The sequence below is a fragment of the Tachyglossus aculeatus genome, chromosome 3, assembly GCF_015852505.1.
Source record: "Tachyglossus aculeatus isolate mTacAcu1 chromosome 3, mTacAcu1.pri, whole genome shotgun sequence".
NCBI classification, from domain to species: Eukaryota; Metazoa; Chordata; class Mammalia; order Monotremata; family Tachyglossidae; genus Tachyglossus; species Tachyglossus aculeatus.
In genome coordinates, this window is record NC_052068.1 from 105,881,016 (window position 1) to 105,894,641 (window position 13,626).

Sequence of the window (13,626 nt, forward strand, 5' to 3'; positions counted from 1 at the left end):
CGCGGGGTTTGGAGGTCCAGGGGCCGGTTCCCGCGGGGGCCGGGCTGGGGAGCAAGCTCCGGGCGCAGGAGGCGGCGGCGGCAGGGGGCGGGGCAGGAGGATGGATCGCCCCCTGCTGGAGGATGGAGAGGGCGCGGCCCGGGAGGAGAAGCTGCTCCTGCTCGGGGAGGGCGGTCGGGGTGCGCCGATTTTTTTCCATGCATTATGAATGCCTGTCATTAATTACTTACAATAAAATAAAGAGAAGCCAGTCCCTGATTTAGATCAGGAGATTTTCATCGGTGGTTCCCTGTTATTAATGTGCTTTCCTTCTTATACTTTAACCCATCTTCCTTTAGGAAACAAAGTCAACAATCAATTAACGGTATTTATTGATTGGTTACTGTGTGAAGAGAATCGTACCAAGTGCTTGGTAGATTGCAATACAACAGAGGTGATAGGCATGTTCTCTGCCCACAGTGAGTTTATAGTCTAGAAGGGGAGACAGACATTAATATAAGCGAATAAATTACTAATGCAGCATTCCCTAGTGGAAAGAGCACCTGCCTGGGAGTCAGAATACCTGGGTTCTAATCCCAGCTTTGCCATTGCCTGCTGTGTTACCTTGGGCAAGTCATTTGACTTCTCTGGACCCTTTTTTCCTCGACTATAAAACGAGGGTTAAAAACCTGTTTATCCTCCTAATTAAACTGTGATCTCCATGTGAGACAAGGACGGTCTCTTAGCTGATTGAGATATATCTCCCTCAGTGCTTAGATCAGTGCTGTGACACGTACTAAGTCCTTAACAAATACCATGAAAACCGAAGTGCTGTGGGTCTGAGAGTAAGGTAAATATCAAGTTCTAAAAGTATAAGCTCTAAATCAAGACTTATTTTAAAACACTTCCTCCACAGAAAATACAGCAGTCAATCAAGCAATCAAGGTTATCTATTGAGCACTTACTGTGTGCAGAGTATACACTAAATACCTTGGAGCATATATTACAAAAGAATATAGGAAGAGCCAGAGTTTTTTTAATTTTATTTTTCCTTTCATTAGGACTGGAACGACTGGTAAGTCATGGTCTTACCCTTGGTAGCAACCACTGGGAGATTTCACATGCGTGATTTCTTACATCATGCAGTGTTTAGAAGCTCTGATCATTCCCAGATAGATTTATAAAACAGTTCCCAGCAGTTCTAGATGACGGGTCTGGAGCTTCCAGTCTAAATGAATGCTGCAGCTAGAGTGCCTCACAATTCAGCTCTTGGTAAGGGGACTAGAGACAATCTTCCTAAATCCAAACTCCATCCCCACTAACGTTTGGAGGAAACCACATTTCAAACTTGCCCAGGATGGTTTAATTCTAACTGTACATTGCTCTTGACTTTTCATCCTGCCACCCTCTCTTCACTCTGGCCCTCCGTCTGGAACACCTTCTCCAATAAACAATAATAATAATTGTGGAATGTGTTTAGTAGCACTGTACTAAGTGCTGGAGTAGACACAAGATTCAATCGGCTGAACCACAGTACTTCCTATTTTCCAAGCCCTACTAAAACCCCACCTCCTCCAGGAAACCTACCCAGATTAATTCTCCATATGGCAAGTCGTTACATCAGCCCAACAGTCTCCCTTAGCACTTAGGTATTTATATTCAACATTAATGTCTTCATACTACTATTATTATCTGTTATAGCTTTTTCCTCTTTTTTGATTGTAGAAAATATGTGCCTACTTGTCATGAGGTCACGAACTCCTTGAGTGGGAGAACTGTATGTTTTGTTTCTGGCATACTCTCCCAAGCAGTCATTACAGTGCTCTACACTCAGTAGACACTCAATAAATACCATTAGCTGATTTTGCAGGGAAAGGAATTAAAAATTTAGGATCCAAGAATGTCTGTGTTGGGTTTCTATTTACCCATTGGGATGTCACATGCCCGTTTTCAAATGATACAATCATGAAAAGACAGGTTCGGATTTGGCTGAAAAGAAGTGTAATATTCATGCCCTCGACTCCTAACTTTGAGATTATGGTTTTGCATGGCTTCATGGTAGTCAAGCCGGATTGGTCTCAGTAGAAATTGCAAGAGTTTTTCAACCATGTCTGGAGACACATTTTGTGTGCCCATGCCTTGAACTCCTTCACAAGGATTTCCTTCGCAAAATGCTCCTAGCTTGCTCTCTGCACATTGAGAGATGTCATTTTTGTTCTGGAAAGATGACAAAGATGACAAAGAGTTTTCACAGCTAATACCACATTCCTGACTTCAGGATTCATTTTTATTTTTGTTGGTGTACTGACAGAAGATTGCCTTTTGGACTATTTTTGACATTTCAGATAGTGTTCTCTGGAAGGACATAGTCACATGATGATCTGTTTCTTTTACATCGGTATTGAAAATATAAATGGAAAGGGATATTTTGGTTTTGTGAGGAGTACTCTTAGTTGTGACAGTCATAGCTTGTGTGAAGTTGTTAGGAGGTTGAAGGACGCTGAGATTGTATTGACCCCTGTTGGCATCAGAGCTCCTTAAGAAATACCATAAAAATAAAAACAACCCCCCACCTCCAGAATCCAGTAATGAGCCTAGTCCAAATTCCTCCTGTGGCAAAAATGAATCCTCCTGACAGTGGTACTTGGGTTTTGTTCTCAGGGACTGGGGCTGAACTCAATAAGCCCCAGAGCATACAAAATCTTTAGTTCGATTCTCGGTACAATATTCTGTACAAAATAAGTGCTCAATAAATATCAATGATGGATTGACTGAGCACATATGTAATATGGGTCATGTTACAGATATTCTATATTAGCCCTCCTATTTGTTTACTACATTTCTGCCTTGTAGTTTTTCTTTCATTATGTCCCATTTCGTCCTCGATATTCTCAAGCTTCTCCGGATTAGTACTCATTTCCCCAAACATGTCTTCGTGATCATTCCATGAATTATAGAGCACTTTACCATTTCAACCGTTGCGGTAAACGTTCATTAGCTAATGATCAAGAGGGCTTATGATGAGATATTCCCAGGTTTATGTCCAAAATGCCCTCTTGGCTCTCAGCTGTCTCTGCTGTTCCTTTTGTCTGCCCGAAATGATCACGGAAGCCTGGTTTCAAGCTTGTTTGAAGGTTTCATCCTTCTTGGGACCTTTCAAAAAGAGCCAGATATTTAGATAGCTTGTTAAACATTCCAGAAATTTTTTGGCCTTTTATTCATCTCCATTTACCCTCTTTTGCTAGCTGTACTGAAGGCCTTTTATTGTTCCAACCTGTGTTTTAAAACCAACAAATGCTTAGATGAGTAACTAGTGATGTCTGGAAGCTTCCAATTTGCACTTAGTTCAGTGCTTGACATATAGTAAGCACTTAGAAACCACAATTATTATATTTAGGCAGTGCTTTGTTCAGTGTTAATTTATTGGTGGTGTGTGTGTGTGTGTGTGTGTGTGTGTGTGTGCACGCGCGCGCGTGTGCGTGTGCGTGGGCATGTTACTGCCCCTGCATGCTTTCGTCCCAGAAATAGCTGTGGCAAGGAAAGAAGGGAAAGCTGAAAAAACATAAGGACATCATATTGGGAAAGACTAATAATTAATCTTCATTAGCATGAGCAATGTCTGTGTAGATGTGCATGCTAGTACTGAACTAGCAGCTGGATTAGGAAAGCAGCATGGCTTAGTGGATAGAGCACAAAAGGATCTGAATTCTGATCCCGGCTCTGCCTCTTGTATGCTGTGTGACCTTGGGCGAATCACTTCACTTCTCTGGGCGTCGGTTACTTCATCTGTAAAATGGGGATTAAGAACGTGAGCCCCATGTGGAACAGGGAATGTTCTCAACCCAATTAACCTGTGTCTACCCCATCACTTAGAGTAGTGCTTGGCACAAAATAAGCGCTAATCAAGTATCATCATTATTATTGTCAGTGCTGAGTCTTTGGTGCTTGTTGTTGGCACAACCATAATGACTGCTGCTTTACCATGGTGGCCTGTTGGAGTGAGAGTCTCTCTCTTGCTTCCTTGCTGGTGAGCAGTTCATTCATTCATTCAATCGTATTTATTGAGTGCTTACTGTGTACAGAGGACCGCACTAAGTGCTTGGGAGAGTACAATAAAATGATAAACAGAGCAGGTGGTCGTGAGCAGTTCATTGTCAGTATAAGCAACCTTTTCCCATGTGCTAGAAGTTCCCTGAAGGGTGAGAGAGTGAGTAGAGCTTGATGTAAGGAAGACCTAGATCCCCTTCAAGACCAAAAGGTCGAAGTCTTCCATCACCAGAAGACTTCACGATACCCTGAAGTGCCAGAATCTGCTGCCACATTCTTTCAATCTGCCTACCCCATCCTCGATTTCACGCCCTGTGTGGCACATGTGCAATGTCTGATTTAATTCTAATTTCCCTATCCCGCGATTAGCCCAATGCTCAGCATATAGAACATGTTTAATATAACCAACCAGCCAACCAAGCAACCACAGTCCTTTGTGCCAAATGGTTAAAATGACCTTTTTTGCGTTAGTCTCTTTGTTGACTGTTTGTGCTTACGTTAATATTCCAGAACAAAAGGCTTTCTCTCCACGGTCAGTTGAGACCAAACCCTTTGACATTACAGGTTTCAAAATGCCTGTTTGGGTTACAGAAGAGTTAAGTGCTTTGTCTTTCCTTCACTGTGTTCAATATTGTATAGGCATTAGGTTCTTTCTCTGTCTATTCAGCTCGAAGAAATGCAAATATGCTCTCGACACTATATGCCCTTTTCAGTAATACATATATAGCTCTCGTTAATATTCATTCAATCGTATTTAACAAATGCTTTCTGTGTGAAGAGCACTGTACTAAAAGCTTGGGAAAGTGCAATACAACAATAGTGGCAATCCCTGCCCACAATGAACTCACAGTCTGAAGGGTGCTGAGACAGGCATCAATACAAATAAATAAAATTACAGATAAATACGTAAGTGATGTGGGCCTGGGAGAGGGGATAGAAAGGCAAAAGGAACAAGTCAGGACAATACAGAAGGGAGTGGGAGATGAGGAAAAGTGGAGCTAAGACTGGGAAGGCCTCTTGGGGCAGATGTGTCTTCAGTAAGGCTTTGAAGTTGGGAAAAGTAATTGTCTGGCAGATTTGAGAAGGGACAGCATTCCAGGCTAGAGGTAGGACGCAAGCCAGGAGTCGGCAGTGAGACAGGTGAGATCGATGCCCAGTGAGAAGGTTAACACCGGAGTGGCGAAATTTGTAGGTTGGGTTGTAGAAAGAGATAAACGAGGTGAGTCAGGAGGGGGCAAGGTAGTAGAGTGTTTTAAAGCTACTGGTGAGGAGTTTTTGTTTGATAAGGAGGTGGATAGGCAGCCACTGGAGATTTTTGAGTAGGGCGGTAACATGTTCTGTGTGTTTCTGTAGAAAGATGATCCGGGCAGTGGAGTGAAGTATGTACTGGAGTGGGGAGAGGCAGAGGGTTGGGAGGTCAGCAAGGAGGCTGATGCAGCAGGATAGGGTGAGTGATTGCGGAGGTTGAGAAGTCAGCAAGGAGGCTGATGCAGCGGGATAGGATGAGTGATTTTATCAACGTGGTAGCAGTTTGGATGGAGTAGGACTGATAGAGTTTGGTAAGGGATTGAAAATGTGGGTTGAATGAGAGCGGGAAGTCAAGGATAACTCCAATGTTATGGACTTGTGCAATGGAAAGCATGGTGATGCCATTTTCAGTGACAGGAAAGCCCGGAAGTGCTGAGGGGCTGAGGGTGGGGTGAATACCAGTTCTTAAAGGGAATACATCCAAAAGCATAGGTGATACCGAAGGGAGAGGAAATAGGGGAGATGAGGACTTAGTCGAAGAAGTTCTTGGAGAAGGTATGATTTTAATAAAGCTATGAAGGTGAGGAGAGTAATGGTCTGTCAGATATGAAGGGGAAGGGAGTTTCAGACAAGACGGAGGTGGCCTAGTAGATAGAACATGGGCCTGGGAGTCAGAGGATCATGGGGTTTAATACCAACCCTGCCAGTTCTCTACTGTGTGACCTTGTTGCCTGAAATTGTTGTCAATTTAGATTTTTAATTTAGTTTTTTTGTTTGTGTGTGTGTGTGTGTTATTTGTTAAGTGCTTTCTATGTGCCAGGCACTGTGCTAAGCGCTGGAGTAAAGATGAGCTAATCAGATTGGATACAGTTCCTGACCCATATGGGGCTCATAGTCTTAATCCCCATTTTACAGATTAGGTAACTGAGGCCCAGAGAAGTAAAGTAACTTGCCCAAGGTCACACAGCAGTAGACAAGTGGTAGGATCAGAATCCAAACCCAGGTCCTTCTGTCTCCCAGACCCATTTTGTGTCCATTAGGCCATGTTGTTTTATGTATGGCTTTTTTCGTGCAGACTGATATATTACTCTGGTTCTGTGTAGACAGAACATCATCATCAGTAACACTAGTAGTACTAGTACTTTGTACAAAACAGTATAAAACATACTGGGAAAATGCACTGTGAGAATTTGACATTATCCCCAACCTCCAAGAGATTCACCATATAGAAGGAAAGAGGAATAGGGCATTAGCTGCAGACGCATGGTAAAGATCAATCAAAGAATTCACAGCCACTTGTCTGTTGTGTGACCTTGGACAAGTCACTTCACTTATCTGTGCCTCCGTTACTTCATTTGTGAAATGGGGATTGAGACTGTGAGGCCCAAGTGGGACAGGGATTGGGTCCAACCCTGATTGCTTGCATCCGCTCCAGCGCTTCTAACCATGCCTGACACTTTGTAAGCGATTTAACAAATACAAAAAAAGCAAACAAAAACTAAATTAAAACTCTAAATTGGCAACGTATTGCTAAATAACAATCACAGAATTCTGTAACTTAGGCAGCACATTGATTAGTAGCGATAGACGAGAACAGTAAAAAAAATCAAAAAAGTAATGACATTCTCCAGGGGCTGTCAAACAGAATGTAGCAGCTATGTGCTTCTAGGACTAAGGGCCAGTAGAATGGTCTGCAGCGCTGTACTGCTAACCACCCTGTCTGTGGCTGTGGTGCATGCACGCCCCTCAGAGTGCACTTGGAAAAGTACTACAGAAGTAAGTGACCTTGTCCCTGCCCTTAAAGAGGGGCATGTAAGTTTGAGGCCTGGTGACCCATTAGTCTGGTTGGCGAAGGAAGAGGCTTCAGTCAGTCCGAAGATAACTCAGAATGACTCTGGAATGCTTGAGGATCTGACTTGACTTCCTTCAGAACATCACCAGGGAAAACGAATTCTGGAACTTCCTACTTCCAGCATGGTGATGCATTTGGTGCTCTGCCCACAGTAAGAGTAGACTAACATATGCCGAAGTGCTCATTGTGGCAATAGGTTTACCGTGGTCTCTGAGCAACAAGAAGCCTGAAATTCTGCTCATTCATTGATTCATTCACTCAATCATATTTATTGAGCGCTTACTATGTGTAGAGCACTGTACTAAGCGCTTGAGAAGTACAAGTCGGCAATATAAAGAGAAGGTCCCTACCCTACAACGGGCTCACAGCCTAGAAGGAGGAGACAGACAACAAAACAAAACATGTAGACAAGTGTCAAAATCGTCAGAACAAATAGAATTAAAGCTATATGCACATTATTAATAAAATAAGTAGAATAGTAAATGTGTACAAGTAAAATAGAGTATTCAATCTGTACAAATATCTACAAGTGTTGTGGGGAGGGGAAGGAGGTAGGGCGAGGGGATGGGGAGGAGGAGAGGAAAAAGGGGGATCAGTCTGGGAAGGCCTCCTGGAGGAGGTGAGCTCTCAGTAACGCTTTAAAGGGAGGAAGAGAGCTAGCTTGGAGGATATGTGGAGGGAGGGCATTTCAGGGAGGGGAAGGACGTAGGCCGAGGGTCGACGGCGGGACATGCGAGAACGAGGTACAGTGAGGTTAGCGGCAGAGGAGCGGAGGGTGCGGGTTAGGCTGTAGAAGGATAGAAGGGAGGTGAGGTAGGAGGGGCTGAGGTGATGGAGAGCCTTGAAGCCCAGAGTGAGGAGTGAGGCTATCCCTCCTAATCCCAATACTTTAGGAAAAATCAAAGCAATGCAGGGAATCATTGTGGTCCATCAATCCGGATTCTAATCTCGGATCTGCTACTAGTCTGCTGTGTGACCTTGGGCAAGTCACTTCACTTCACTGGCCCTCAGTTACCTCATCTGTGAAATAGGGATCGAGACTGTGAGACCCACGTGAGACAGGGGACTGTGGCCAACCCGATTTGTTTGTATCCACCCCAGTGCTTAGTACAGTGCCTGGCACAAAGAAAGCGCTTAACAAATACCATAATGATAATAATGATTATTATTATTATCATCATTAACCCACTTGGAAGATACCCTAAAAAAGCAATTACAAGATCCCTCCAAATTTACTGTAGCAAGACTCTGCAAGGGGTAGCTGGATCTAACTCAGGAATTATAAGTGCATAGGCTCCTGATCATAAGCATAAGCAATTAATGTGACCATACTTATCAACATTATCATTATATTCTTTATTAACGGTTCACATGGAAAATGTTATACCCGTTTCAATCGTAAAGTTAGCACCATCATGTCTGAGTTCCCAAAGTTACCCCTCCCCCTTCTCCATCACCCCCGCTCTCAACCCTCTCCGCTACTTTACCATCCTTCCCAGCAGTATCTTCAGATGAGATCTCCTTCCTCCTCTCAAGTGCCATCCCATCTACCTGTGCTTCAGAACCTATTCCCTCTCATTGTATGAAAACTCTCACCACCCCTTCCCTCCTCCCCTCCTTAACGTCCATCTTCAACCGCTCACTCTCCACTGGTTCCTCCCCCTCTGCCTTCAAACATGCCCACGTCTCTTGCATCCTAAAAAATACTTTCTTAATCCCAGTGCCCCTTCTAGGTATCGCCCTATCTTCTTCCGATCTTTCCTTTCCAACCTTCTAGAACGAGTCTTCTACACTCGCTCCCTCGAATTCCTCAACTCCAACTCTCTCCTAGACTCCCTCCAACCTGGCTTCTGTTCCCTACACTCCACCGAAACTGCCCTCTCAAAGGCCACCAATGGCCTCCTACGTGCCAAATCCAATGGCTCCTAATCTATCCTAATCTGCTTCGACCTCTCAGTTGACGGCGACACTGTGGACCATCCCCTTCTCCTCAACACACTATCCAACCTTAGCTTCACAGACTCTGTCCTCTCCTGGTTCTTCTCATCTCTCTGGCTGTTCATTCTCAGTCTCCTTCGCGGGCTTCTCTTCCCCCTCCCATCCCTTACTGTAGGGGTTCGTCAAGGGTCAGCTCTTGGTCCCCTTCTGTTCTCCATCTATACTCACTCCCTTGGTGAACTCATTCGCTCCCACGGCTTCAACTATCATATCTACGCTGATGACACCCAAATCTAAATCTCCACCCCTGTTCTCTCTACCTCCCTCCGGGCTCCTATCTCCTCCTGCCTTCAGAACATCTCCATCTGGATGTCTGCCGGCCATCTAAAACTCAACATGTCCAAGACTGAGCTCCTTATCTTCCCTCCCAAATCCTGTCCTCTCCCTGACTTTCCCGTCACTGTGTATGGCACTACCATCCTTCCCGTCTCACAAGCCCATAACCTTGGTTTCGTTTTTGACTCTGCTCTCTCATTCACCCCACACATCCAATCCGTCACCAAAACCTGCTGGTCTCACCTCCACAACATTGCAAAGATCTGCCCTTTCCTCTCCATCCAAACCGCTACCTCGCTGGTTCAATCTCTCATCCTATCCCGACTGGACTACTGCATCAGACTCCTTTCTGATCTCCCATCCTCTTGTCTCTCCCTGCTTCAGTCTATACTTCACTCTGCTGCCCGGATTATCTTTGTACAGAAACGCTCTGGGCATGTCACTCCCCTCCTTAAAAATCTCCAGTGGTTGCCTATCTACCTTTGAATCAAGCAAAAACTCCTCACTCTCGGGTTCAAAGCTCTCCATCACCTCGCCCCCTCCTACCTCACCTCCCTTCTCTCTTTCTACAGCCCAGCCCGCACAATCTGCTCCTCTGCCCCAAACTCCTCACTGTGCCACGTTCTCGCTTGTCCCCTTGTCGCCCCCTGGCCCACGTCCTACCTCTGGCCTGCAATTCCCTCCCTCCACACATCCGCCAAACTAGCTCCCTTCCTTTCTTCAAAGTCCTACTGAGAGCTCACCTCCTCCAGGAGGCCTTGCCAGACTGAGCCCCCCATTTTCCTCTCCTCCTCCTTCCTTCCCCACCCCCTCCCTCCCTCTGTCCTTCGCCCTTCCCCTCTCCATCCCCCTGACCTTCTCCCTTTCCCTTCTCACAGCACTTGTGTACATTTGTACATATTTATTACTCTATTCATTCTATCAGTGATGTATATATATAGCTATGATTCTATTTATACTGTTGGTACGTACACCTATCTACTAGTTTTGGGGTTTTTTTTGTCTGTCTCCCCCTTCCAGACTGTGAGCCCTTTGTTGGGTAGGGACTGTCTCTATATGTTGCCGATTTGTACTTCTGAAGCGCTTAGTACAGAGCTCTGCACAAATTAAGTGCTCAATAAATACGATTAAATGAATTGAATGAATGAATGAAAAGGCTGCAACAAGTGCTGAGTAGAAACTAAATGATCAGTTCCGAGTAAGTCCCTGACCATAAGAGGTTCAGAATATAAGAGAAAAAGAAAGCATGTATCAAATCCTCATGTTACAGAGAGTCCCAGAGAGGTTAAGTTGGTCACCTAAGTTCACACAGCTTGTCAGTGGCAGGGTTGGCATTAGAACACAAGTGCCATGTCTCCCACTGGCATGATCAATCCCCTCTAGACTGTAAGCTCCTTGTGGGCAAGAAACACGCTTACCAAATCTATTCTTTATCTTCCCCTCCAAACCCCATCCTCCCCTTGATTTTACCATCACCGTAGATGACTCACCATTCTTCCTGTTTCACAAGCCCAGAAACTTGATATCAACCTCGACTTCTCTCTCTCATTCAACCCACAAATTCAATCCATCACTAAATCCTGTCAGTTCCCCTTTCCCAAGATCGCTAAAATAGGTCCTTTACTCTCCATCCAAACTGCTACCACGTTAATCCAATCCCTTATTCTATAGTAGTAAATATGATCGGTCCTGTTGTAAACACGATTGATTGACTAATGGATTGAATATCAGCACTAGGAAACAGGCATTTCGACCTATAGAGGAGCCTGGGGGAATATCCTTTTTGAGACTGTCCACAGAGCAGCTTTCAAGTCCCGGTTCCTCAAGCTGCAGATGAGAGTGATCAGGGCCAGGGGCATGACGGCAAAGAACACCGACATCAGCAGGTCGAACACCGAGGAAGAGTGTGAGGGAGGCTGGAGACAGCCAAACATGCCTGAGGAGAGGAAGACTGTGATGACGACGAGATGGGGCAGGCAGGTGTAGAAGGCTTTGGCGCGGCCCTTGGCGGCCGGCATCCTTAGAACGGCCTGGAAGATGCCGCACCATCGTACGAGGTGACGATGACAATCAAGCTTATGGCACCTATGGTCAGCCCGAAGGTCACACTTACGTTGATGGCGGAGTGGTCTTAAGAGCAGGTGATTTTCAGCAGGGAGGAGACGTCACAGAATAAATGCTGGACGACGTTGGACCCACAGAAGGACAAGGAGAAGGTCGAAGATGAAAACAAAACCCCGAACAGCCCTCCGTTGAGCCAAGAGGCGGCCGCCATCTTTCCAGAAGCTCCAGGTTCCATGATGACCTCGTCGCATAGGGGAAGGCAGATGGCGGCGTAGCTGTCGTAAGACATTGCCGTAAGGATGAACAACTCCGAGGCAGGAAACAGTATCACCAAGAAGAGCTGAGTGGCACAGCTCAAGAAAGATATGGATCAGCAGTTAGTCCGGAAGATGGTGATGGATTTCGGGACGGTGGCGGAGATGAGGCAGAGATCGATGAGGGCCAGTTTCCTCAGGAGGAAGTACACGGGGGTGTTGGGAAGCCGGTCGAGGGCGGTGACGGCGACGATGAGGAGATTCCCCGTCAGGGTCTCCAAGTAGACCAGGAGGTACAGCGCAGCGTGGACCAGCTGCAGCTCCCGGACCTCCGAGAATCCCAGAGGAGAAATTTCCCTCACCGTGGACATTTCTCGGGGATGATGTCGACTCCCTGCATAGGAAGAGGGAAGACTTCAATTTACAGGCCTTGATGGCATCGTTAAAGGAATCAATATTAATTCCTGTAGGAGTAAATCAGTCATTTGCACGTACTGAGCACCTACAGAGTTCAATAATATTAGTACAAATGATCCCTGCTGTCAAGGAATTCCAAGTTCACAGTCTTGTAGGAGTGGCATAGTGTAGTGGAAAGGGCACAGTCTTTGGAGTCGGAGGACTTGGGTTCTAATTCTGGCTCTACCACGTGCCTCCTCTGTGACTTTGGGCACCATATTAAACTTCACTAAGCATCAGAATCTTCATCTATAAAACGGAAATTCAAGACTCGAATTTCTCCCCGCTACGGAGACTGTGAGCCCAGTGTGGGGTAAACACTGTGCCCTATCTGATTACTGTGCATCCACCTCTGTACATACTACTATGCTTGGCGTATACTTAGCATTTAACAAGAGAAACAGACATTATTATTATTTGGGGCGACAGAAACCTAAAATAAATTGGAGATAGGAGGCTACCAGAGAACATCAAAAGACGAACTTGGTAAAAAGATGAACTTGGCTACTGTGAAATGTTCTAGGTCATTCGACATGTTTATTGAGAAGTTACTGTGTGCAGAGCACTGTAATAAATGGTCGGGAGAGTCCAACATAATTGAGTTCGTAGGGACGTTCCCTGCCTACAACGAGCATATAGTCTAGAAGTGATTTTATATTCAAACTAATATCCCCAGCCCCTCTCAGGATCGCACCTGTAGAGTTCCCAGTACTCTACCAGTCTCGGCTACAGGAGGGAGAGTTAAGCAGAGCCCTGCCCATTCCATTCCTGGCTTGGCCAGTGGCTAGCGAGTGGAAGGCAATTTGCTACAAGTCAAAACTCACCTGTGCTGGGCATGGGAGAGAGTGGAGGGCAGAGACTCAAGTTTACTGCATGGAAGAAGGAAAACCACTGTCATATGTTTAGCAAGAAGGCTTTATGGATAAACTACCAGTAGTCATTCTGGAACGTATACCCTTAGAGTTTTCTTGGTAAACATAAAGAAGTGCTTTACCATTGCCTCCTTCCACTCAGTGAAAACCTGAGTCTCTGCCGTTGTCTTTGATCCACATTTTGATCAGTTGTTCATCTGCCTTTGACTATTTCCCATTCCACTGCTCCCCAGCAAAGATAAATCAACTTTGTCTGACGTTTCCGCTTAGACTGTTCCGTTATGGGTAACCCTAGCGAGAGTATCTCTCAATGGCATAGCTCTAAACTACACTGGCGAATGCAAACTCTCCTGCCACGGTAAGCATTGATTCGCAGGACAACTTCGGTACAGAGGAATTGACGATGATACTGGGTTTTTTTCCCAGAATCGGTCACACTCTCTCATCCCTGACAATTACGTTCCCACTGAAAACGTTTTTGACATACAGGAACCGCTGATAGCCGAAGTGACTGTAGCATCGTACTGATGCTTGGTTGTAGCATCTGAGCCTGGCGGGCAGATGCCACAGTAGCCATGGT

The 13,626-nt window shown here is 45.4% G+C and overlaps 1 non-coding gene across 1 annotated transcript; it reads left to right on the forward strand.

Annotated features, from left to right (window-relative positions):
• Positions 1-12,850: 12,850 nt before the first annotated feature.
• LOC119926055 lies at positions 12,851-12,988 on the forward strand. The gene has a single exon (XR_005449970.1). It is a non-coding gene; the product is annotated as a small nucleolar RNA SNORA7 (small nucleolar RNA).
• Positions 12,989-13,626: the final 638 nt, after the last annotated feature.